Source organism: Loxodonta africana, chromosome 21 (assembly GCF_030014295.1).
Source record: "Loxodonta africana isolate mLoxAfr1 chromosome 21, mLoxAfr1.hap2, whole genome shotgun sequence".
In the NCBI taxonomy this organism is placed as follows: Eukaryota; Metazoa; Chordata; class Mammalia; order Proboscidea; family Elephantidae; genus Loxodonta; species Loxodonta africana.
Genome location: NC_087362.1, coordinates 33,196,180 through 33,218,758, shown reverse-complemented (window position 1 = coordinate 33,218,758; position 22,579 = coordinate 33,196,180). Strand labels below are relative to the sequence as shown.

General features: G+C 44.2%; 2 protein-coding genes across 8 annotated transcripts in view; one reads left to right on the top strand and one right to left on the bottom strand.

Moving 5' to 3' along the window:
* The window catches only part of ZDHHC7 (zinc finger DHHC-type palmitoyltransferase 7), a 36,558-nt gene extending 31,775 nt beyond the window's left edge, over positions 1 to 4,783 (bottom strand). Inside the window, exon 1 of one of the 2 annotated variants that reach the window (XR_002787722.2) lies at positions 4,686 to 4,783. The gene's annotated coding sequence lies outside the window, so the exon portion shown is untranslated. The remainder of the gene's footprint in view (positions 1 to 4,685) is intronic. The other variant, XM_003418079.4, reaches the window with a different exon arrangement.
* A 235-nt stretch (positions 4,784 to 5,018) lies between these two features.
* The window catches only part of KIAA0513 (KIAA0513 ortholog), a 110,392-nt gene continuing 92,831 nt past the window's right edge, over positions 5,019 to 22,579 (top strand). For 3 of the 6 annotated variants that reach the window (XM_064273718.1, XM_064273720.1, XM_064273717.1), the window contains exon 1: positions 16,732 to 16,861. The gene's annotated coding sequence lies outside the window, so the exon portion shown is untranslated. Of the gene's footprint in view, positions 5,344 to 16,730; positions 16,862 to 22,579 lie in introns of those variants that run through there. The other 3 variants (XM_064273719.1, XM_064273710.1, XM_064273711.1) reach the window with 2 other exon arrangements.

Here is a 22,579-nt window from a genome sequence, read left to right as displayed (position 1 = left end):
TCGACAAGCCAGGTAACAGAAACTTTCAAGGACCTGGAAGTATTGCTGAGTCTGAGAAACAGATTTAGCAGAAGTGGAAAGGTAGCCAGATAGGACTTAGGCTAGGTGAGCAAGAAGAATTTAAAGAATTCAGAGTAGGTGCTGCTCTTCAGTGTAATGATAAGATCTTGGGTATGAGTATGCAAACAGGTGGCTCAAGGAGAGGCAAAGGTCAAGCACTTAAACCCAAGGTATGTATGTTATTAACCTGCGGGGTAAAAGTGAACAGGGTGGGGGCCAGAAGAGGGTAGAAAACAACAACAACAACAAAAAAAAAAAACCAAACCCATTGCCATCAAGTCAATTCAGACTCATAGTGACCCTATATAGGGCAGAGTAGAACTGTCTCATAGGATTTCCAAGGAACCTGGTGGATTCAAACTGCCAGCCTTACTGGTTAGCAGCCATAGCACTTAACCACTAAGCCACCAGGGTTGAGAAAACTACAGAGCGCCAGAATCTCTGTGACTAGAGGAAAGACCATGGACAGCATCTTAAATGACCTTCGCAGTCAGATAATCTACCATGGTGTACTTACATTGCAATTATGTTCTGAAAATGTTCTTCCCATCAATTTGCAATTATGAAATATTTAGATTGTCCTCTCAAAGCCTGCCAATAATTTACACCATATGAAACCATGATTCTTTTCTCAGATTACTAAATCTAAAAAACAGAATATTAACCATTAAGGAAAAAATAGATTGACCTGACTAAAGCCAAGTCTCAATAATATGCTGGTAGACTATCCACACGGTGAATAGTAACCTTTCATACCCTTTCTAAACTAAAAACCAAACCCAGTGCCATCAAGTCCTGGACAGAATAGAAATGCTCCATAGAGTTTTTAAGGAGCACCTGGCAGAGTCGAACTGCCAACCCTTCGGTTAGCAGCCGTAGCACTTAACCACTACGCCACCAGGGTTTCCATGCCCTTTCTAGAAAGTTCTTTTCTATTAAAATACTTAATCATGCTAACATAGCATTTGGACTTTACAGACAACAAACTGAGAAAACACACAAACAACTAGCTACGAAACCCAGGAGAGGGAAAGCCATCAACGGGTCAGGGAGGAGCAGGGGAGAGCGAGAGAAAGAGGGAGCGAACACCTACAGTTTTTCTCCTTCCTCACTAGCCACACCTCAGTCCCTCACTATATCCTCCTCCCCCAATACATGTATCTGTTGGCAGGGCCCTGGGTTCCCCCTTTATCTGCATGATCTCCCTAAATGCTTTCCTGGGAGCTCAGTCTCATGTTTTTAAAAAACTACCTGTATCTGAAAAACTTCCAAATTGGTAACACATCATAAGTATATACAACCGGCTACTCAACAACTCCACTGTACGAGGGTCACCGCAAAATCCTCACTTCACCCACCAAATTGTCACCACCCTACTCATCCCCAATAAATCCCCAATAAATGGCAATCATCTAGTTGCTCAGGTCAAAAATACGAGGACTCACTCTTCACCCCTCACCTCCCACATCCAACCCATCAGCAAGTCCTGTGAGCTCTACCTCCAAAACCTGTCCCAAATCTGGCTGTTTCTTTCCACCTCCCCATCCTGCCCAGCTCTCACCTGATAGTTCCCTAGCCAGTCTTTTGTTTCTACACTTAATGTCTCTCCTCTCCCAACAACTCAGTCTCCACTCAGCACTCAGAGCAACCTTTTAAAGATATAATCAGATCACATCACTCCGCTGCTTAAAACATCCCATGACCTGCCTTGTGGGTTAGGTTAGTATGAAATCCAAAGTCCTCACCGTGGCCTATGAAGCCTATGCAATCTGGAGCCTGCTGCCCTCACTGACTACCATTCTCACCCTTGATTGTTTTCTCCTTTCATCTGTTTGTCATCATCTCAATAGAATGTTCCTTGCAGGACTCCCAGCACTCACCTAGCACCATGCACTCCATACATATTCCTTGAATGAATGAGTGGATCAGGGTGAGTGCTTGAGACAAAAAAAAAGTAGGCACGAAGTCCATAGGAACATAAAAGAAAGTATGCGAGAGGACCAAGGGGAGATGGGGGAGGAATTCTGAAGGTCCAGGGGAGCCTTGAAGAAAAGGAGTAGAAGAGAAATGTAAAAGCGCTAAGGGAGAGAACTCCACATTCCTAAGAGTTTTTCTGGGAAAATCTAAATGTCAGGTCGAGAAAACACATTCATGACACCTCACCAAGAGCACGTAGGCTGGAGGACTACAAGGAATGGTTTATACGTATACCCAAAGATTTCACTTTTATCCTTATACTAAAGACACAACCTACGTGTGAAAGTCAGAGAGGCAAGTAACAGTCAATGATAATGCATGGTCCCATAACAAGCCGACCAAACCACAGACACAGTAGTTAATATTAGGAAGAAGGGTTCTCTCTTCCTCAGAGGTAAGGGGAAGAAAAAGACTGATAGATATTTAGAAATGTTTTAACTACAATAAGGTTGAGAGAATTCTCCCCAGTGGCCTTTGTCTCCTCCACGATCTAGACGGGATAGTCATGTTGTTAGGTAGGAAGAAACCATATAGAAGGATGCATGCTATACCCGAAGGGTCATTCAACAAGTTTTTCACACTGGCCCTGGGGACTGACTTTGGACAAGCAGGCATGAGAGTACGCATTTTGACTTTGTACTTTATGCTCTAGTTTTTGAATTGTGGGTTCGAACCGTCAACCTTTTTGTTAGCAGCCAAGCGCTTAACCACTGTGCCACCAGGGCTCCTTCCGTGTGTAAGTTTTATAATGAAAATAGTTTTAAGAAACATACCCAAAAAAGCTGATTCAGGAAAATTTATCTTGGAGAGTCTTTGAGCAGGGACTGGAGATGGTAAGTTCTGGAGACATCAGGAAACTACTCTCAATTCAGCCCAAACATTACCTTTGTATGTGAATTAACTTAGTTTTAGACCCATTTCCTCAAATTAACCAAGATTTTATTATTTATAACACCAAAGAGTCCAAAAGAACAGGCAATCATTTCACTATGAAGGTACAAGTATGCCCATTTAATCAAATGCTCAATCAAGATTTCTTATATGAAGTTCTTTTTAGTACTTTCTCAGACTGAGGACCATTCTATTCATGCTAACACTTTTCCTTTCCTGAAGAACATTTCGACTTTGACGGCCCATTGATTCGTATGGCTGCAAAGTTCCAAGCATTCACCAAATACAGGGCAGGCTCTGGGGCCATTGGTAACAGAATACTTCTGTATCCATTTTTATCCACTTTACCTTGAAATGAGACATCTGTATAAATAGTTGCAATTGTTGTTCAATGAATCCTTTAAGAAATTACTTTTCAGACAGCCTTGTTCTCCTCCACCTCTCAACTCAGAGGTCAATATGAACCTACCAGTCTAACTCCAAAAAATACATGATCCAAATAACTTCAATCGCCCTCACTATTCTATTTTCAGAATGTTCCAGAAATGCAATTTAGTCATTCCTTCTGCTCCATTCTCTTTTTCAAATACCCCCCAAAGCCTTTCATTTTAACAAAGTTCTGGCTTCCTAACAAGCAAATATTACAAGGTTGCTTTTTAAGGTGACTTCAGGTAAGTAAAAGCTGTAAAGCAACATCGAAAAAATTAAATCCATCATCTGAGAGGTGAAGAGTTTAGGAAAAAATGTATACTGACCTAGATTTCTGGGCCATCTAAGACAGAAAAATAGATAAACATAGCAACCTTAAGTACACACACTAAGCATACTGCAAAACAAACTATGTATCACCTATTTGGTTAAGAGCTCCTAGGCTAACCAAAAGGTTCCAGTCTATCAGCTACTCCTTGAGAACCCTATGGGGCAGTTCTACTCTGTCCTATAGTGTCACTATGAGTCAGAGTCGACTCGATGGCAATGGGTTTGGCTTGGTATACAACTCAAACTAATACAAGCTACAAGGCAAATGAACCCACAGTTCTTACAGTCCACTTTAACTACCAAAATAAACTGGTTATTTATAAACTAGCAAAGCATGTCTATCCAACAGCAAAAAGGGACTTAGTTCCAGCAGCAGTGACCCCTCAGGAGAGATGACCCTTGGCTGCAGCCAGATGCAGACGCTGCCATGACAGAGATGCAGATGCTGCCATGAAGGCTGCCCTGATTGTCTAGGATGCCGCTAATCACTCACTCTCCATCCCAAGACAACTGACCGAGGGTGAGGGGAGAAGGTATGAGGAAAACTGGCAAAGACTAAAAAAAAAGTTGCAAAAATTAAAAGGGAAGAACAGTAGCATCCAGGAAGCCACGCGCCATGTGCAGAGAAGGCCATTGTAATGCATGCCGATAAAGAACTCTTTACAGCTTCGAGAAGGGTTTATAGCCACTCTCTTCTGGCAACCCCGTTATTTGTCACCTGGGCCCCATTTCACACAGGCAAAACCTTGTCTCAGAGAGCTGAGTGTTACACCCAAGGTCAGGCAAAGAGCTGGGATTGCAACTCCGGCAGCAACTGGGGAGTGACAAGGAGACACCTGCAACGGAGGTCATGAGCAGGCACAGAGGTGCCCCCTGAGCAACCCAGGGAGGTCGGAGATGTGCGCACCGGGAGCAGAGGGAGCTGCAGGGTCGCGAGCCGGGGAGACCGGGTCCATGCCAGCGGGTGAAGCCTGCCCAGCCCCGCCAGTGGCACTCACCCGAGGCCCGGGCGGGGTCGCCCGGCGCTGCGGCTCCTCCCGGCCTGCGGCGGCGGCGGCGGCGGCAACTGCAGCGGCCGAGGCGGGGACGCATCATGCGGCCGCGCGCATGGCCGGGCCGGAGCGGGCCCCGCGGCTCGGCTCGGTCACGCCGGGCGGGTGGAAGAGAAGCCGCCACCTAGCAAGCGCCGGTGCCCCGAGCCCAGCCGGGAAAGCCGGGCGGCGCGACCCCCGGAAGTGAACCCCGCGAGGTCAGCGGGGCCGCGCCTGCGCAGATCCAGCGGCACCGCCCCCCAGCCTCCGGAGAAGGGGGGGCTCGAGTTCGGTGGGCGGGTACGCAGTGGCCTGGAGCCGCCCGGAATGCAAGTGCTTCGAGATTCACAGTTACTTGAGAAAACAGAGCTCTTAGCCGCGGGCGCCCCTCGCCACAATAGAGAGACCCGTACAAAATGAGGTCCGGAAGAGAAAGTGTGGGTACGGGCTGCGACTGGGCCCAAGCCGCGCCGTCAGGCGGTACGACTCCCAGGCAGAGTTGACCAGAACCCGTCGCTACGCCTCCTGGCCGACTTTAGGCGTGGCCCGTACGTTGTATAAGAATGAAAACCAGGGGAATGAGGAATTAAGGAGCGGGAGTGGCAATGATTGAGCCGGAAAGCAGGTGAGGCAAAGGGAAGGCCACAGGGTAGGCATTGGAAGTGGGACCTTGGGGTCCGCGCAGTCCCTGCCCCCGTCTCTGAGGGGCTAGGGCACTAGAGGATCTCAACGATCACTTCCAGATGACAAGAGCTAAGTTTTTTCAAAGGTAAAAACATCCATTTTAGTTTTTACGGATTCTTTATAGTATTTGGGATCATTTTCCCTGGGCTGAAAAGTGCTCAATTAGTGTGTGTTGTTAAATTGGTGGATACTTAGTTGTAAGATTGATGAAAACAATGATGACAGCTAAGGGATGACAGAAAGGAGCCTTGGTGGCACAACAGTTCAGCGATCTGCTACTAACAGAAAGGTTGGCCCTACCAGCCCACCCAGCGTTTCTGTGGGAGAAAGATCTGGTGATTTGCTCTCATAAAGATTACAGCCTAGGAAACCCTATGGGGCAGCTCTGCTCTGTCACATGGGGTTGTTATGAGTCAAAAATCAACTCATAACAACAAGGTATCAGGATCACACTGTCTGCAAGTCACCATCTCACTATTTACTGTTCTTGCGCCCAGAAGCTCTTGTTTCGGCTAAATTTTTGGAATTAAGGGTTGGACTAAATCTTCAAGATTCCAGTTTTACAGGTTTACAATTATGTGATTGTGTCCTATTGTGACCCTAATACTCCCCAGCATGTTTTCTCCTTTTCAAAATGGGCCGCTGAGAACTTGACATAACTAACGCCATGATGCACCTGTAAGTTTTTCTCCTTCTTCTGCCTGCCTCCTCCTTCCTTCTGATACCTTTGTTAATGACTTTGTTTTGACCTAATGCTATTGACTTTGTACTTTGTTTTATCAGACCGCCTGTGACTTACAACACTGCACATGGAAATCAGAGCCCAAGTGTCTGATATGTATATCTTTAGCCTGATAAAGAGATGTTGGCATGTATCTCTTCAGTCTGATAATCCTTTGTCACTATCTTGTAATGAATAACTCCTCTGGCCATACCATCTGCAGGCTGCAAAGATACTTCTAGCCCTTTTAAAATTCTATATAGGCTCTAAAATTGATGTCTGGGACCTATTAGAGACAGCCTGTGTTGCTGTTGGGTCCCCAGTGATGTACACGTCTCCTGAATAAACTTTCTCACTCTTTCTGACTTGGAGTATGTTTCACTGGCTTGGCTACTCCTGGGCACGGACCCTAATCCAGCAACACTATACATCTGTATATTCATCATGGGTGCTATGCATTCAGTCAGTCCACCTTGGGCCTCCCATCTCCTGCTTTGTTTCAGAACTTGCCTCCAAAAGGGAGAAAAATGAGGCCTCCAATCCATGGTCAATTCTTTTTACATTGACTGAAAGAATGGTTCTCTTTGCGTTCCACCAAGATTGCAAGTGGCTACTGTACTTGCAGTGTACCTGCTCTGAGCAGTGTTAATGAATAAATTAAAAAAAAAAAAGTAAAATCATGACACTTGTACAAATATTAGATGAACCAGGCCCAAACCATTGACATCCATACCCACTCATGGCGACCCATGTGTTACAGAATAGAGCTGCTCTATAAAGTTTTCTTGGGTGTAATCTTATGGAAGCAGATCTCTAAGCCTTTCTTCTGAGGTGCCGCAGGGTAGGTTCCAAAGGCCAACTTTCGGTTAATAGCTGAGAGCAAACCAACTACATCACCTAGGGACCTATAAAATAAACATGCCAAAGATTTTCATTTGACTCTCTAATGATTGAGTCAGTGAGATGCTACACTTGGTTCCAAGTTTAACTGAAAGAGCAGACACATACATAGTCAGCCTGGAATGGTGTCTGAATTTGCTTAGTAGATGTAAAATTGGCTTCTTCCACAGAAAAAACTAACTCAGTGCCGTCGAGTCGATTCCGACTCATGTGAGTTCTTCCACAGTGGGGGAGGGAAATCAATTGAACTTCTACCAAATAAAACTCATTTGTATATCTTATGGAGCCCTGCTGGCACATTGGTTAGGAGATCGGCTGCTAACCAAAAAGTCAGCAGTTCGAATCCACCAGCTGCTCCTTCGAAACCCTATAAGGCAGTTAGTTCTACTGTGTTCTGTACGGTCACTATGAGTAGAAATGCAAAGGATTTTTGCCCACAGACATCAGATGTACAAACCAAACCAAAACTAAATGCAATTAGACATACAAACCAAATCAAAACCAAACCCACTTTGATCGAGTCAATTCCAACTCATAGCATCCCTATAGGACAGAATAGAACTCCCCCATAGGGTTTCCAAGGAGTGGCTGGTGGATTTGAACTGCAGACTTTTTGGTTAGCAGGCATAGCTCTTAACCACTACACCGAATAGCTTAAAGACAAGAAAAGATCCATAGAGCCAAATAACCCAGAAGGGTATGCTAGGAGACACCTAGTTGTCCAGTGAACCAAAAAACCAGTGTGGTCAGGTTGACTCCAATTTCGTGGTGACACCATGTGCGTCAGAGTAGAGCTGTGCTCCATAGGATTTTAAATGGCTGATTTTTTTGGAAGTAGATAACTAGGCCTTTCTTCTCAGGTGCTTCTGGGTGGGCTCAAGCCTCTAACCTTTTGGTTAGCAGCCAGGCACATTAAAGTTGTCCAGTGAAGACATGTAATAATCTTTTCAGCATATGTCAAAGTGTTTCTCAAAAAACGAAGAATGGATGCTTATCCCATAATTCTCAGTCCTCACACTTGTGTCGCCTGTGTTTCTGGTTTCTAGTATAGCTTGTTTAAATTGCACCTTTGCTAATGGAAACAGCACAATAAAATAATTTATTGAAATATTTAACAGGGATGGCTCCAGTTGACAAAAACAATTCAACACTTATCAGAGACTTGCATCTCTTTCTCAATAGAATTGGTATGTCATCTTCTGCAAGTCATTTCCCCTCTCTGAGCCTTGGCTTTTTTTTTTTTTCTTTAATCTCTAAAATAGAAGGTTAGGCTTTATTTTGAAGGTTTCTTCCTGTTTTAAGACTGTGGTTCAACACAAGAGTTTTTTTGTCTCTCCCTGATTTCACTAAGGGCCTAAGAGCAGAAAACTTCTTAACAGTGGAGGCCCTTGCAGGGATAAGGAACATGGGTCTCCAGGGTTAATTCTGTTTACCCATGAAGTAAATACTGAACCTTCCAGAGCTATACTTCCAGCTAACCACTCATATGGGGAAACAGCCCTTTTAAGAGAAATCCCTGGGTATTACAAATGGTTAACACGTTCAGCTGCTAACTGAAAGGTTAGAGCCCACCCAGAGGTGGCTTGGAAGAAAGGCCTGGAAATCTACTTCCAAAATAATCAGCCATTGAAAACCGTATAGAGCACAGCTCTGTTCTGAAACACATGGGGTCACCATGAGTTGGAGCTGATTCCATGGCACCTGGTTTGATTTTTGTTATTCAGCCTCAGCCTCATTCAAAGCAAAGGGAATGAATGCAAATTAACGTAAGGAGACATCATTTTTCATCTAATTGATTGATAAAGATAGAAAGTTTGGTAGTGTCCTGTGCTGGCAAGGCAGACCGAATTGATGCAATTGTAAATTGGTTTGGATCTTTGCAGAGCAATTTAGTAATATGAATCACAAACCCTGTGCACATACCTTTGATCTGGCAGTTCTACTCATAGGAATTTATCCTACAGGTAGGCTCGCCCGTGTGCATTGGGATATTTACAGTAGCATGTTTGTAGAAGCAAAAGACTGGCAACACCCAATATGTCCATCTATATATTAAATATATGTTGTAGATATATTATTATAAGTTTTTTATAAATAAATATATTAAAATTAGGTATGTTTTACTAAGAAATGGAACTCTGTGCTGTGTAATTTTGAAAAAAAAGAACTGAGGCAGATTTTTAAGTTGATATGGATGGTCTTCAAGGTATAGTAAGTCTATTGTGCAAAACTGTATATCTGTGTAAAAAAGAAGAGTGGGGGGAGACATTTTTGTTTATATATACATAGAATATCTCCAGAAAAGTATACACAGACTAGTATGTAATTTGTGTATTTGTTTAACTGTGAACAAATACTCTTTTTTAAATACATAAAAAATGTTAATTATTCTTTTTTAAATGCATAAAAATGTAATTCAAAATAAATAAGACACCCTAATAGAAAAGGTTGGCAGTTCAAATCTACCAGGTGCTCTTTGGAAGCCCTATGGGGTAGTTCTACTCTGTCTTATTGGGTCGTTATGAGTCAGAATTGACTCTACGGCAACGGGTTTTTTTTTTTTTTTTTTAAATAGCAATATGGGCAAACCACTCGAACAGGTCCCTGGGTGGTGTAAATGGTTTGTATTTGACTACTGATCAAAACATTGGTGGTTCGAACCCATCCAGTGGCTCTGGGGAAAAAGGTAAAGATTACAGCCAAGAAAATCCTATGGAGCTCAGTTAACTGTGTAACAGATGAAGTCGCCAGGAGTCAGAATTGACCTAATGGCAAAGAGTTTTGTTTTTGTTTTTTTTCTTCTTCTCCTGCCCCCTAGCCACCATATCCTTATCTTAAACTCTGTATTCATTCATTCAGCTAATATTTAATGAAGATCTACTTTGTATACTAGATAATAGTATTGTATCAGTGATAAAATTTTAAAATTTGATCATTGTATTGTATCTAAGAGGTTATGATGTCTGCAGTGGTATGTTTTGACAAAGTTACTGTGGTAATCTTATTTGTTAACAACAGGAAAAACTGGGTACTCTTTGTACAATCATCACAACTTTTCTGTAAATGTAAAAGTATTCCAACATAAAATATATATTTTTTTAAGTAGGAGGAAAAAAAATGGACTCAGGGAGACCCAATAGAAGGTTTTTGCTATGGCCAAAGCATGGGATGATGGTAGCTTGGACTAAGATGGTAGCAATAGAAGTGGAAAGAAGAGAGAGACTTGAGAGTTATTTAGAAAATAAAATAAACAAGTCCTAGAGAATGATTAATGAGGAGGGAGAGAGGTTGGATATTGTGGCTATCTTTTTAAATATTAGAAAGATGATAAAGTGTCTAACAGTCAAGAGCATCCAAAAATGGACGACTGTTTTGGTACATAGTTAATCTCTAAGGATAAGGTTGCTATGAGTTGGAGCCCACAAGATGGCAAATAACAACACAAGAAGTCCAGATACACTATTTCTATGGTATTTCCATGATTTATCAATCTCTACACTTCACAGAAGGAAGTAAGGTTAGCCCAGCATGACTTAATTTTTCTCATCAGTGCTTCCTTCCTTCTAAAAGGACCCCTGGTGGCGCAGTGGTTAAGCATGGGACTGCTCCCACCAGCCGCCCTGTGGGAGAAAGATAGGTCAGCCTGCTCCCATAAAGATTACAACCTTGGAAACCCAATGGGACAGTTCTACTCTGTCCTGTAGGTTGCTGTGAGTCAGAAGCGACTCAATGGCAATAGGTTTGGTTTTAGGGCTTCCTCTTCTGAGGGTTCACAAATGTTTTTTGTGAGTAATCTGCCCTGAATATTTCCCAGGCCTAATGTCAAGCTCACTGGCTATGGTTTGCAGAACTCACTTTCTCCCCCTTTTGAAGATGGTCATATCATCTGCCTCTCTCCAGCCTTCTGACAAGATCAGAAGACTTTTTATGAGGTAGGGGAAGGAAAGGTCTGATTAGTCCCCTGAGGAGAAATTATATTTCCCCCAAACAGTGCTCCCTTTTCGATTTTCCAAAACAGTTGGTTTTGCCAAAGTCAGGCTTCAGGGAGCACAAATCGGTGCTTTGTGCTAGGCTGACTTACTGAACCAAGAGAGGATTTCCTCCAGCCATGGATACCATCATCCACTGGTCCCATACTTTCTGCAAGACAGCACTTATATTCTGCTGGACACAGGACAGGACTTTGCAAGGACCGAAAAGAAAAGCATACCCGTTTCCTGTAGTGTCCACCTAAGGGAACGAAAGCTACCTTACACGCCTTCCCTTCGTCAGTTCACACCAAGCTTAAAACACCCAGAGGTCAGCTTCTCAAATACATGGTGACTGTACTGGGCAGTGTTTTGTTCTGTTGCACATAGGGTCACTAACAGTTGAAGCCAACTCAATGGCATCTAACAAAAACAACGACATACCAAGTTGGTCAACCAAATTTGGAATGGGCCTTAAGCAGCTACCACACTGAAGGCCCCATAACCTTGTAGAATTGCAGCCCCTGGCTTGTTTCTTCATGTTGCTCCTTTAAAACTTTTCGAAGCAAGTCTACATTCCACTAGGTATTCTTCCCAGACAGGTGCTTTATCATCAATCTATGTCAACTTTTTCTCCTAAGTGGCAGAATTCCAGCTCCTTCTGCATAACTCCCATGACTTCAGACAATTTTTTTTAAATTGACGTTTGTCATGGGTTGAATTGTGTCCCACAAAAATATGTGTCAACTTAGTTAGGCCATGATTCCCAGTATTGTGTGGTTGTCTTCCATTTTGTAATTGTAATTTTCTTGTGTTGTAAATGTGAATCTCTGCATGTGGTCAGTGAGGCAAGATTAGATTATGTTAAAGAGGATTATGGTGGGATTTTAACTCCCTTACTAAGGTCACATCCCTGATCCAATGTAAAGGGAGTTTCCCTGGGGTGTGGCCTGCACCACCTTTTTTCTTACGAGATGAAAGGGAAGTGAGCAGAGAGAGGAGGGACCTCATACCACCAAGAAAGTAGCTCAGGGAGCAGAACACGTCCTTTGGACCCCAGGTTCCTGCACAGAGAATCTCCTAGTCCAGAGGAAGATTGATGAGAAGGACCTTCTGCCAGAGCTGACAGAGCCTTCTCCTTGAGCTGATGCCCTGAATTTGGACTTCTAGCCTACCTGACTGTGAGAAACTAAATTTGTGTTCTCAGCACTAGATAACTAAGACAACATTCAACCCCATTTCAGGTAGCAATTGCATTTATTTAATGACAGGGTTTTATTATTGCAGATAAGCAACCAGGGAAGGAGAACTACAGCTCTGCAGTGTAGCTGTGGAAATGTCTTTAAAAATTTTCACTATCAGAGTAACCCTCAGGAATCAGATTCTCTTCTCTTCATTGATAGGCATTCTCACCAAGTTTGACATAACCCCAAATTATTTTTGGGGGGGGGGGGTGTCACTTTGTTTCTATATTTCCTTTCTCTAGAACTAAAAAGCTTCCATAGGAGACATTTCTACTTTTTACCTTTTTTTTTTTTTTAAATTGAGGTGCTATGGAAGAAACTAAACCTGAAAGTTATGTTTATTCTATTTGCTGAAAAGGTGTAGAATGACCTAGAGTTTTTGGAGCAGTTGAGGTGGAAACTGCCATTCTTTAAGACATTCGCTTTCAAAAAATAAATTGGCCTCTCTCTACACTGCTCTTCTATACCATTGTATCCTTGCCTGCTTGCTCTTTTAAAATGCTGGTTAATGTTCTGACATTACCAGAACTGAGATGTGGCGGGCAGGAAGTGGCATCCTTGTTTTAAAGGTAGGGGAACCTAGGGCACAGAAGCAACAGAGGCAGAACTACATCTCCCTGATTTGCTACCGGGGTTTTATTCCTCCTCAAAATCACCAAATAACCTACTTATTGGTTCGCAGAATGGCCTGTCCCACCTGACTCTCCCGGGTTCAGGAGAACACCCTTTTGTGTGTGTGTGTGTGTGTGTGTGTGTGCTTTAGGTGAAAGTTTACAAATCGAGTTAGACTTGCATACAAAAAGTTATACATACCTTGCTGTGTACTCCTAGCTGCTGTCCTCTTAATGAGACAGCAGATTGCTTCTCTCTACCATGTATTCCCCATGTCCATTCAGCCAGCTCCTGTCCCCCTCCTCCTTCCCGTCTCGCCACCAGACAGAAGTTACCCACATAGCCTCAAGTGTCTCCTTGAGCCAAGAGGCTCACTCCTCACCACTATCATTGTCTATCTTATAGTCCAGGCCAATCCCTGTCTGTAGGGTTGGCTTTGGGAATGGTTCCAGTCTTGGGCTAACAAAGCATCTGGGAACCATGACCACCAGGGTCCCTCTGCTCTTAGTCAGACCGTTAAGCCTGGTCTTGAGTTGGCTTTGGGAATGGTTCCAATCTTGAGCTAACAAAGCATCTGGGGACCATGACCATCAGGGTCCCTCTGGTCTCAGTCAGACCGTTAAGCCTGGTCTTTTTATGCGAATTTGAGATCTGCATCCCATTGTTCTCCTGCTCCATCAGGGATTGTCCGTTGTGGTCCCTGTCAGGGCAGTAATCGGTGGTAGACGGGCACCATCTAGTTCTCCCGGTCTCAGGCTGATGGAGTCTCCGGTTTATGTGGCCTTTTGTGTCTCTTGGGCTCATCTTTACCATATGTCTTTGGTGTTCTTCATTCTCCTCTGCTGCAGGTAAGTTGAGACCAATTTATGCAGCTTAGATGGCTGCTTGCTAGTGTTTAAGACCCCAGACACCTCTTGCCAAAGTGGATACAGAATGTTTTCTTAATACATTTTGTTAGGCCAATTGATCTAGATGTCCCGTGAAACCATGGTCCCCAGACCCCCATCCCTGCTACTCTAGCCTTCGAAGCGTTTGGTTGTATTCAGGAAACTGCTTTGCTTTTGGTTTAGTCCAGTTGTAGACTATCCCTGTGTTGTGTGTTGCCCTTCCCTTCACCTAAAAAAAAAAAAAAAAAAATTATCTAGTTAGTGAATTTTTTTTGTAGTGAATATCCCTCCCCCTCCCTCCCCACCCTTGTAATCATCAAAGAATACTTTCTTCTGTGTTTAAGCTTTATCTAGAGTTCTTATGTGTGCATCATAACAAATTATGGATAACATTGGGAAGAATGGGAATTCCAGAACACTTAATTGTGCTCATGAGGAACCTTTACATAGATCAAGAGGCAGTTGTTCGGACAGAACAAGGGGATACTGATTGGTTTAAAGTCAGGAAAGGTGTGTGTCAGGGTTGTATTCTTTCACCATACCTATTCAATCCATATGCTAAGCAAATAATACCAGAAGCTGGACTATATAAAGAACGGGGCATCAGGATTGGAGGAAGACTCATTAACAACCTGTGTTATGCAGATGACACAACCTTGCTTGCTGAAAGTGAAGAGGATTTGAAGCACTTCTAATGAAGATCAAAGACCACAGCCTTCAGTATGGATTGCACCTCAACATAAAGAAAACAAAAATCCTCACAACTGGACCAGTGAGCAACATGATGATAAATGGAGAAAAGATTGAAGTTGTCAAGGATTTCATTGTATTTGGATCCACAATCAACAGCTGTGGAAGCAGCAGTCAAGCAATCAAAAGACACATTGCATTGGGTAAATCTACTGTAAAGGACCTCTTCAAAGTGTTGAAGAGCAAAGATGTCACCCTGAAGACTAAGGTGCGCCTGACCCAAGCCATGGTATTTTCAATCACATCATATGCATGTGAAAGCTTGACAATGAATAAGGAAGACCAAAGAAGAATTGATGCCTTTGAATTGTGGTGTTGGCGAAGAATATTGAATATACCATGGACTGCCAAAAGAACGAACAAATCTGTCTTAGAAGAAGTACAGCCAGAATGCTCCTTAGAAGCAAGGATGGCAAGACTGCGTCTTACATACTTTGGACATGTTGTCAGGAGGGATCAGTCTCTGGAGAAGGACATCATGCTTGGCAGAGTACAGGGTCAGTGGAAAAGAGGAAAGACCCTCAACGAGGTGGATTAACACAGTGGCTGCAACAATGAACTCAAGCATAATAACGATTGTAAGGATGGCTCAGGGCCGGGCAGCGTTTCGATCTGTTGTGTGTAGGGTCGCTATGAGTAGGAACTGACTCGATGGCACCTAACAACGACAACAACAAGGGTTCTTATAATAGTGGTCTCATACAATATTTGCCCTTTTGCAATTGACTAATTTCACTCAGCATAATGCCTTCCAGATTACTCCATGTTATGAATTGTTTCACAGATTCATCGTTGTTCTTAATCGTTTCATGGTATTCCATTGTGTGAATATACCATAATTTATTTAGCCATTCATCCATTGGTGGGCACCTTGGTTGCTTCCATCTTTTTGCTGTTGTAAACAGTGCTGCAGTGAACATGGGTGTGCATATATCTGTTTGTGTGAAAGCTCTTATTTAGGGTGTATTCCAAGGAGTGGAATTGCTGGGTCATATGGCAGTTCTATTTCTAGCTTTTTAAGGAAGCACCAAATCAATTTCCCAAGTGGTTGTACCATATTACATTCCCACCGGCAGTATATAAGTGTTACAGTCTCTCCACAACCTCTCCAATATTTACTATTTTGTGTTTTTTGGATTAATGCCAGTCTTGTTGGGGTGAGATGGAATCTCATTGTAGTTTTGATTTGCATTTCTCTAATGGCTAATGATCATGAGCATTTCCTCAGGTATCTGTTAGCAGCCTGAATGTCGTCTTTGGTTAAGTGTTTGTTGATATCCTCTGCCCATTTTTTAATTGGGTTATTTGTCTTTTTGTTGTTGAGTTTTTGCAGTATCATGTAGATTTTAGAGATCAGACACTGATCAGAAATGTCGTAGCTAAAAACTTCTTCCCGGTCTTTTTACTCTACTGATCAAGCCTTTGGATGAGCGTAGTGTTTGACTTTTAGGAGCTCTTCTGGTGTTTGTACATTGTTGGTAATGTTTTATATACTATTTATCCCATGTATTAGGCTCCTAGCATCCCTATTTTTTCTTCCATGATCTTTATCGTTTTAGATTTTATATTTAGGCCTTTGATCCATTTTGAGTTAGTTTTTGTGCATGGAGTGAGGTATGGGTCTTGTTTCAGTTTTTTGCAGATGGGTATCCACTTATGCCAGCACCATTTGTTAAAGAGACTGTCTTTTCCCCATTTAACAGACTTTGGGCCTTTGTCAGATATCAGCTGCTCGTATGAGGATGGATTTATGTCTGGATGCTCAGTTCTGTTCCATTGGCCAAGGTATCTGTTGTTGTACCAGGCTGTTTTGACTACTGTGGTGCTATAATATGTTCTACAATCAGAGAACACCCTGTTTTTTAGAGAATCCAGGAGACTACGTTTTGGGGGACGTTCCATAGCAACGATTATTAAGTCGCTTCTGCAGATGGTTTCCGAACTGGCGCTGGAGTATTCTGCTCAGCCAGGGTTTCCTATGGGGCAGGGGGACCAGGCCTCCTGCCTAGAAAGGCATCAACCCCTACCCGGTGACAACAGCGCCCCCACAGCAAGAAGAGACCCACAGGCCCACCACCACGGTGAAGACCGCCAAGGCTCCTGTCCTGGGACCGGTCCCGCCCCCGTCACGTGGCCCTCTTGGCTCCCGGGATTCCTTCTGCGTGGGGGGGAGGGGCGCGGCCAGGCGTCCGCGCCTGCGCAGACGCGGTGGGGCGGGCCGTACTGCTGACTGACAGCGCGCGCTCCCGCTCCCGGGCGCGCGCTCGGAACGACCCGGCTGCTTGCCGCCGGCTCAGTCACCTCAGCTGCGGATCCCGCGCCTCGTCGGCGGGCTCCTGTCAGCCGGCTCTTCGTCAGCGCACACCCGGCCGCAGCGGTGAGAGGGGCCGCGGGGCGCCTCCGGGCCCGCCCGTCGGGCTAAGGGGAAGGGCGCGTTCCCGGGAGTGACGGCCGGGGAGCGGCGGGTCAGGACGGGGTTCTGAGGAGACGGCGAATGGGGACCTCGGGACCCGCGGGGCTCAACAAGAGGGGCAGCTGGGGACGCCCCGGGTGACAGGACGGGGCTCTGAGGAGACGGCAGATGGGGCCCGCGACACTCTCTAAGGGGGCAGCTGGGGACGCCTTGGATGACAGGACGGGGTTCTCCGTAGGATGGCGGGGTGAGGGGACTGTGAGTGGGATGACAAGGACGTGGGTCTTCGTGGGGTCGGAGCAGGGGCCTCGGGGTGTCTGCAGAGCCCATGCTCGTGAGAGACAAGGAAACAGGGATAGCACCCCGGGCCCTGGTGAGCGCCCTAAGGTGCCTGGGATGGAAGAAGGGGCGACGGAGAAGGTGTCCCCGGTAGCAGATGTTGGCGCTCGGTGGCTTCGGATGGAGCTGGCTTTCCATCCCAGGGGACGAGGAGCCCCCAGACTCCTGAAAGACATGCCGGGGCGGGGTGCGGGGACCGGGTCGGGACGACATAGGTCGAGTCGTGAGCGCCTTCTAAGTTTGCTGCCTCGCTGCGTCCGGGGCTGGGTGAGAGGGTGGGTCCCCATCAGCTGGGCCTAGCAGCTCTCGGCCCTCCATGCCCCTCGGCGCTGACAGGCAGAAAGGAGGAGGTGTGCAGAGCGACTCCAGCATCCATGTGGCTGGAAGCCCACCTTAGGACAGCTGGCTCCGGATGCACTGAGCCCGTGTCCAGGGTCTTGGAAGGGACAACATTTGGCCTTCCTGGAGCTGCGTGTATTTTTTCCCCTTGTGCTGGGTTGGTTCTTCCCTAGGCTGCAGACTACCTGGATTTGGGAGAATGAAAAGGGGAAGAGGAAAAAGACTGCAGAAGCTGCTGGCCAGCTCCTATTCCTCTTTAGTTAAGTGCCAGGGGAATGGCAGCCTGAAGCGGGAGCAGGAACCCGCCTGGGAACTGGCACAGTTCGGGTGCCTGGTTGGTAGTGGGGGTTGTCATGTGGTGAGTCAGTGTCAGAGCCACAAGCTGACAGCTGTCAGGGCCAATGCAGCCAGGCTGCTGTCCAGGTCATTGTAACCTAATACCAGTGTTTCAGATTCATTTGATTAGAGGCACCCTCCCTCAAGGTGCTTAACAATGTATTAAGTAAAGGGAAGAAGAAAAAACACACGCACACAAAACAAATAAGCGGGATTTTGTTATGCATACGCATTCCTTCATGTCTTCCATCATTTCTGTTTCTCCTTTTGATCAGTCTCTCCCCTCAGGTGTCACTCATTTTTACTTCCGCTTTGTTCAGAAACAGGACTGCTTATGCATGGAAAGCACAGAGCGATAGGCTACTGAGATCAGCTCACAGTGAAAAAGTGGACTCATGAAAGTCTTTTTTGCCATTAAAGAAATGACGATGTTTAGGACTTACACACAGGCCCTCCAGGTGATTGCCAGACCATCGCTATCCTCTGTTATTTGGTTCTGGAGTATATCCACTGTCTTTTGTAATGTTCGTTCTTTTTATGGTATGTGTCAGCGTGAAGATTAGTTTGTATTATCTGCAAATATAACAACCAAAGGCAATGAGAAGCTACTCAGTGACGTGAGTACATCATGAACCTTAAATAAGTTGCCACACAATTCCAGAAAGTGGAGAACATCTGCAGATATTAGATATGGTTCTCTCTTAATGCAATGAGTTTAGTTCTTCAGAAGTAATTTGTCTCATGGTAACTCCAAATGTCTTTGAGTGGCTTCTTTTAGGACAAACCTTAGGGAAGGTTTAGGGTGAGGTGAATAATGCGTATGCCTCCCTCCCTGACTCCTAAAAGAAAGCAATCAGAGAAACATCAGAAGCAACCTGGGGAGATGAAAAAAATCAACAGACAGCAGGAAAGAGAATTAAGGGAGGAGGAAAAAATCTTATTGCCAATAATAACCCCTCATTTTTATACGGCAGAGTATTTTAAAAGCTGCTTTCACGCATAAAACCTTAGTTAATCTTTACCATAAACTTGTGAGTGGTAAGTAGTCTTATCATTTCCATGTCATAGATGAGGAAACTGAGGCTAAGTGAGTTGTCCAAGGTCACTTAGCTATGAGGAGACAAAGGGAAGCCTTGAACCTAGTTGTCTGAAGCCATGTGCAATAGCCTGTCTCCTCTCTGGGCAATGGGATATGGGAAAGATCTGGGCTGATTATATGTACACATGAGGGGCCCCAGATCTTCTCCGGCATCTCTTAGCAGAGCATCTTCCTCTCCCCCATGGCCTTACTCACTAAGTCAGTTTAACTTGCTGGTGTAGCTGAAGCTGAGCTTCACCACTTACCCCTTCCCCGGGCTTGAGAGTCTGCATCTACTCAGATTTGTTTATAAGTCTTTGAGAAATCTTGTAGGAAGTGCAATCACAGGAGTATCTTTTGCTTAAGAGCTGAGTGTTTCCAAATAGTCTGGGTGTCTTCAGACATGTGATGCAAGAGAACAGGTATAAGGCAATTCTAGGGAAACTTGCTCTAATAGTGTTCCTTATCCTCCACCTGGAAGAGAAATTCAGCGGTTGTGAAACTGGAGCTGGCCCAGTGTTTTGTTTATTTTAGCCATTTTTTAAATGAATGTGGCATTGTTTAGGTTATGGTAACTTTCTTTTTTTAAACTGGACGCAGCTGTTCTCATTAGGGAAGAACAAGTTTAAATACCGTTTTGTAGGTCTAGGTATCACAAAAAGGACATCAGGGAGGTTGCCTGAGAGATGTTTCAGCAAGTTGATAGTATAAAACAGAATTAAAAGCCAAGGTGATCTTGAGACACATTAATAGAAGGCCAAGTCTGGACTGAGAAAGGTGATAGTTCCAGTCTATTCCATGCTTGGAATATTGTGTTCTTTTCTGGACATCACAATTTTTTTTTTTAATTTTATTGAGTTTTTAGAGAAAGTTTACAGCAAATTAGATTCCCACTTGACAATTTCCATACAAATTGTTCAGTGACATTAGTTGCATTTATCACAGTGTGTCAATTCTCTTTAAATGTGTTCTGTTTGTTCCATTTCCAGTACTCTAATTTCCTGCCCCCTTCTTATCTTTGCTTTTGAGTAATTGTTGATGTTCTGGTCTCATACTGATGATTTTTAAGTAGAGCACCAAATCTTTATTTCGTGTGCCACTCTGCTATTTCGCTAAGGAGGAGAGGCTCAGTTCTGAGTTTAATAAGGGTCTCGGGGCTATAGTCTCAGGGAGTCCTCTGTTCTCTACTGTTCAGTTTGTCTGGCTTTTTTTTTTTTTTTTTAATAAGAATTTGAGTCCTGCTCCATATTTTTCTCCCATTCCATCCAGGACCATCTACTGTGACCCTGGTCAGAGTAGTGGTAGCCAGGCACCACCCAGTTCTTCTGTTCTCAGGGTAGAGGAGGTTTGGCTGGTGTAGACTTGTTTCTTCTCTGAGCTTTTGCTTACCTTCTTACTGTTTTGCTCCTGGCCAGTAGAAACCTGTAGTTGTGTCCTAGAGGGCCGCTCACAAACTTTTAAGATCACAGATGCTACTCACTTCGCTAGGATACAGATCGTGATTTTTGTGAATGATATTATGCCAATTGACCGAGTTGTCTTACGAGACTATAGTCCTAAGCCTTCAAACCCAGAAAACCAATCTTGGAAGGTGCTTGGTTATATCTGTAGAGTATCCACATTTCTGTCTTCAATGAATGTATGTGCCTGCACCCATGTATGTGTATTTACGTGTACTTACAGACACTTCTGTCCTCATCTGTGTACACGCCTTTACCTACCCAAATACTTATATCCGACCATATGTGCTCAAACACGTTTTTACTTTGCTAATATCCATATTAGGTGCCACTTTTCCCATCATCAAAAAAAAAAAAAGCCTTTACAATCAAAGGCTACAGCCTTCAGTATGGATTGCAACTCAACATACAGAAAACAAAAATCCTCATTACTGGACCAATCAGCAACATCATGATAAATGGAGAAAATATTGAAGTTGTCAAGGAACTCATTTTACTTGGATCCACAATCAATGCTCATGGAAGCAGCAGTCAAGAATTGGGCAAATCTGCTGCAAAAGACCTCTTTAAAGTGTTAAAAAGCAAAGATGTCACTTTGAAGACTAAAGTGCTCCTGACCTAAGCCGTGGTATTTTCAGTTGCCTCATATGCATGTGAAAGCTGGACAATGAATTAGGAAGATGAAGAATTGACACCTTTAAATTATGGTGCTGCTGTTTACAATAGCAAAAAGCTGGAAGCAACCAAGATTCCATCAACGGATGAATGGTTAAATAAATTATGGTATATTCACACAATGGAATACTACGCATCAATAAAGAACAGCGAGGAATCTGTGAAACATTTCATAACATGGAGGAACCTGGAAGGCATTATGCTGAGAGAAATTAGTCAGAGGCAAAAGGACAAATATTGTATAAGACCACTATTATAAGATCTTGAGAAATAGTATAAACTGAGAAGAACACATTCTTTTGTGGTTACGAGGCGGGGAGGGAGGGAGGGAGAGGGTTATTTACTGATCAGTTAGTAGATGAGAACTACTTTAGGTAAAGGGAAGGACAATACTCAATATACGGAAGGTCAGCTCAACTGGACTGGACCAAAAGCAAAGAAGTTTCCGGGATAAACCGAATGCTTCGAAGGTCAGCGGAGCAAGGGTGGGGGTTTGGGGACTATGGCTTAAGGGGAATTCTAAGTCAATTGGCAAAATAATTCTATTATGAAAACATTCTGCATCCCACTTTGAAGTGTGGCGTCTGGGGTCTTAAATGCTAACAAGCGGCCATCTAAGATGCATCAATTGGTCTCAACCCACCTGGATCAAAGGAGAATGAAGAACACCAAGGTCACACGATAACTATAAGCCCAAGAGACAGAAAGGGCCACATGAACCAGAGACTTACATCATCCTGAGACCAGAAGACCTAGATGGTGCCCGGCCACAACCGATGACTGCCCTGACAGGGAGCACAACAGAGCACCCCTGAGGGAGCAGGAGATCAGTGGGATGCAGACCCCAAATTCTCATAAAAAGACCAGACTTAATGGTCTGACTGAGACTAGAAGAATCCCGGCAGTCATGGTCCCCAAACCTTATGTTGGCCCAGGACAGGAACCATTCCCAAAGACAACTCATCAGACATGGAAGGGACTGGACAATGGGTAGGAGAGAGATGCTGATGAAGAGTGAGCTACTTGTATCAGGTGGACACTTGAGACTGTGTTGGCATCTCCTGTGTGGAGGGGAGATGGGAGGGTAGAGAGAGTTAGAAACTGACAAAATGGCCACAAAAGGAGAGACTGGAAGGAGGGAGCGGGCTGACTCATTAGGGGGAGACTAAGTGGGAGTATGGAGTAAGGTGTATGTAAAAAAAAAAAAAAATTTTTTTTTATATAAGCTTATATGTGACAGACTGACTTGATTTGTAAACTTGCACTTAAAGCACAATAACAATTATTTTAAAAAAAATTATGGTGCTGCTGAAGAATATTGAGTATACCATGGACTGCCAGAAGAACAAACAAATCTGTCTTGGAAGAAGTACAGCCAGAATGCTCTTCAGAAGCAAGGATGGCGAGACTTCATTTTGTATACTTTGGACATCTTATCAGGAGGGACCAGTCTCT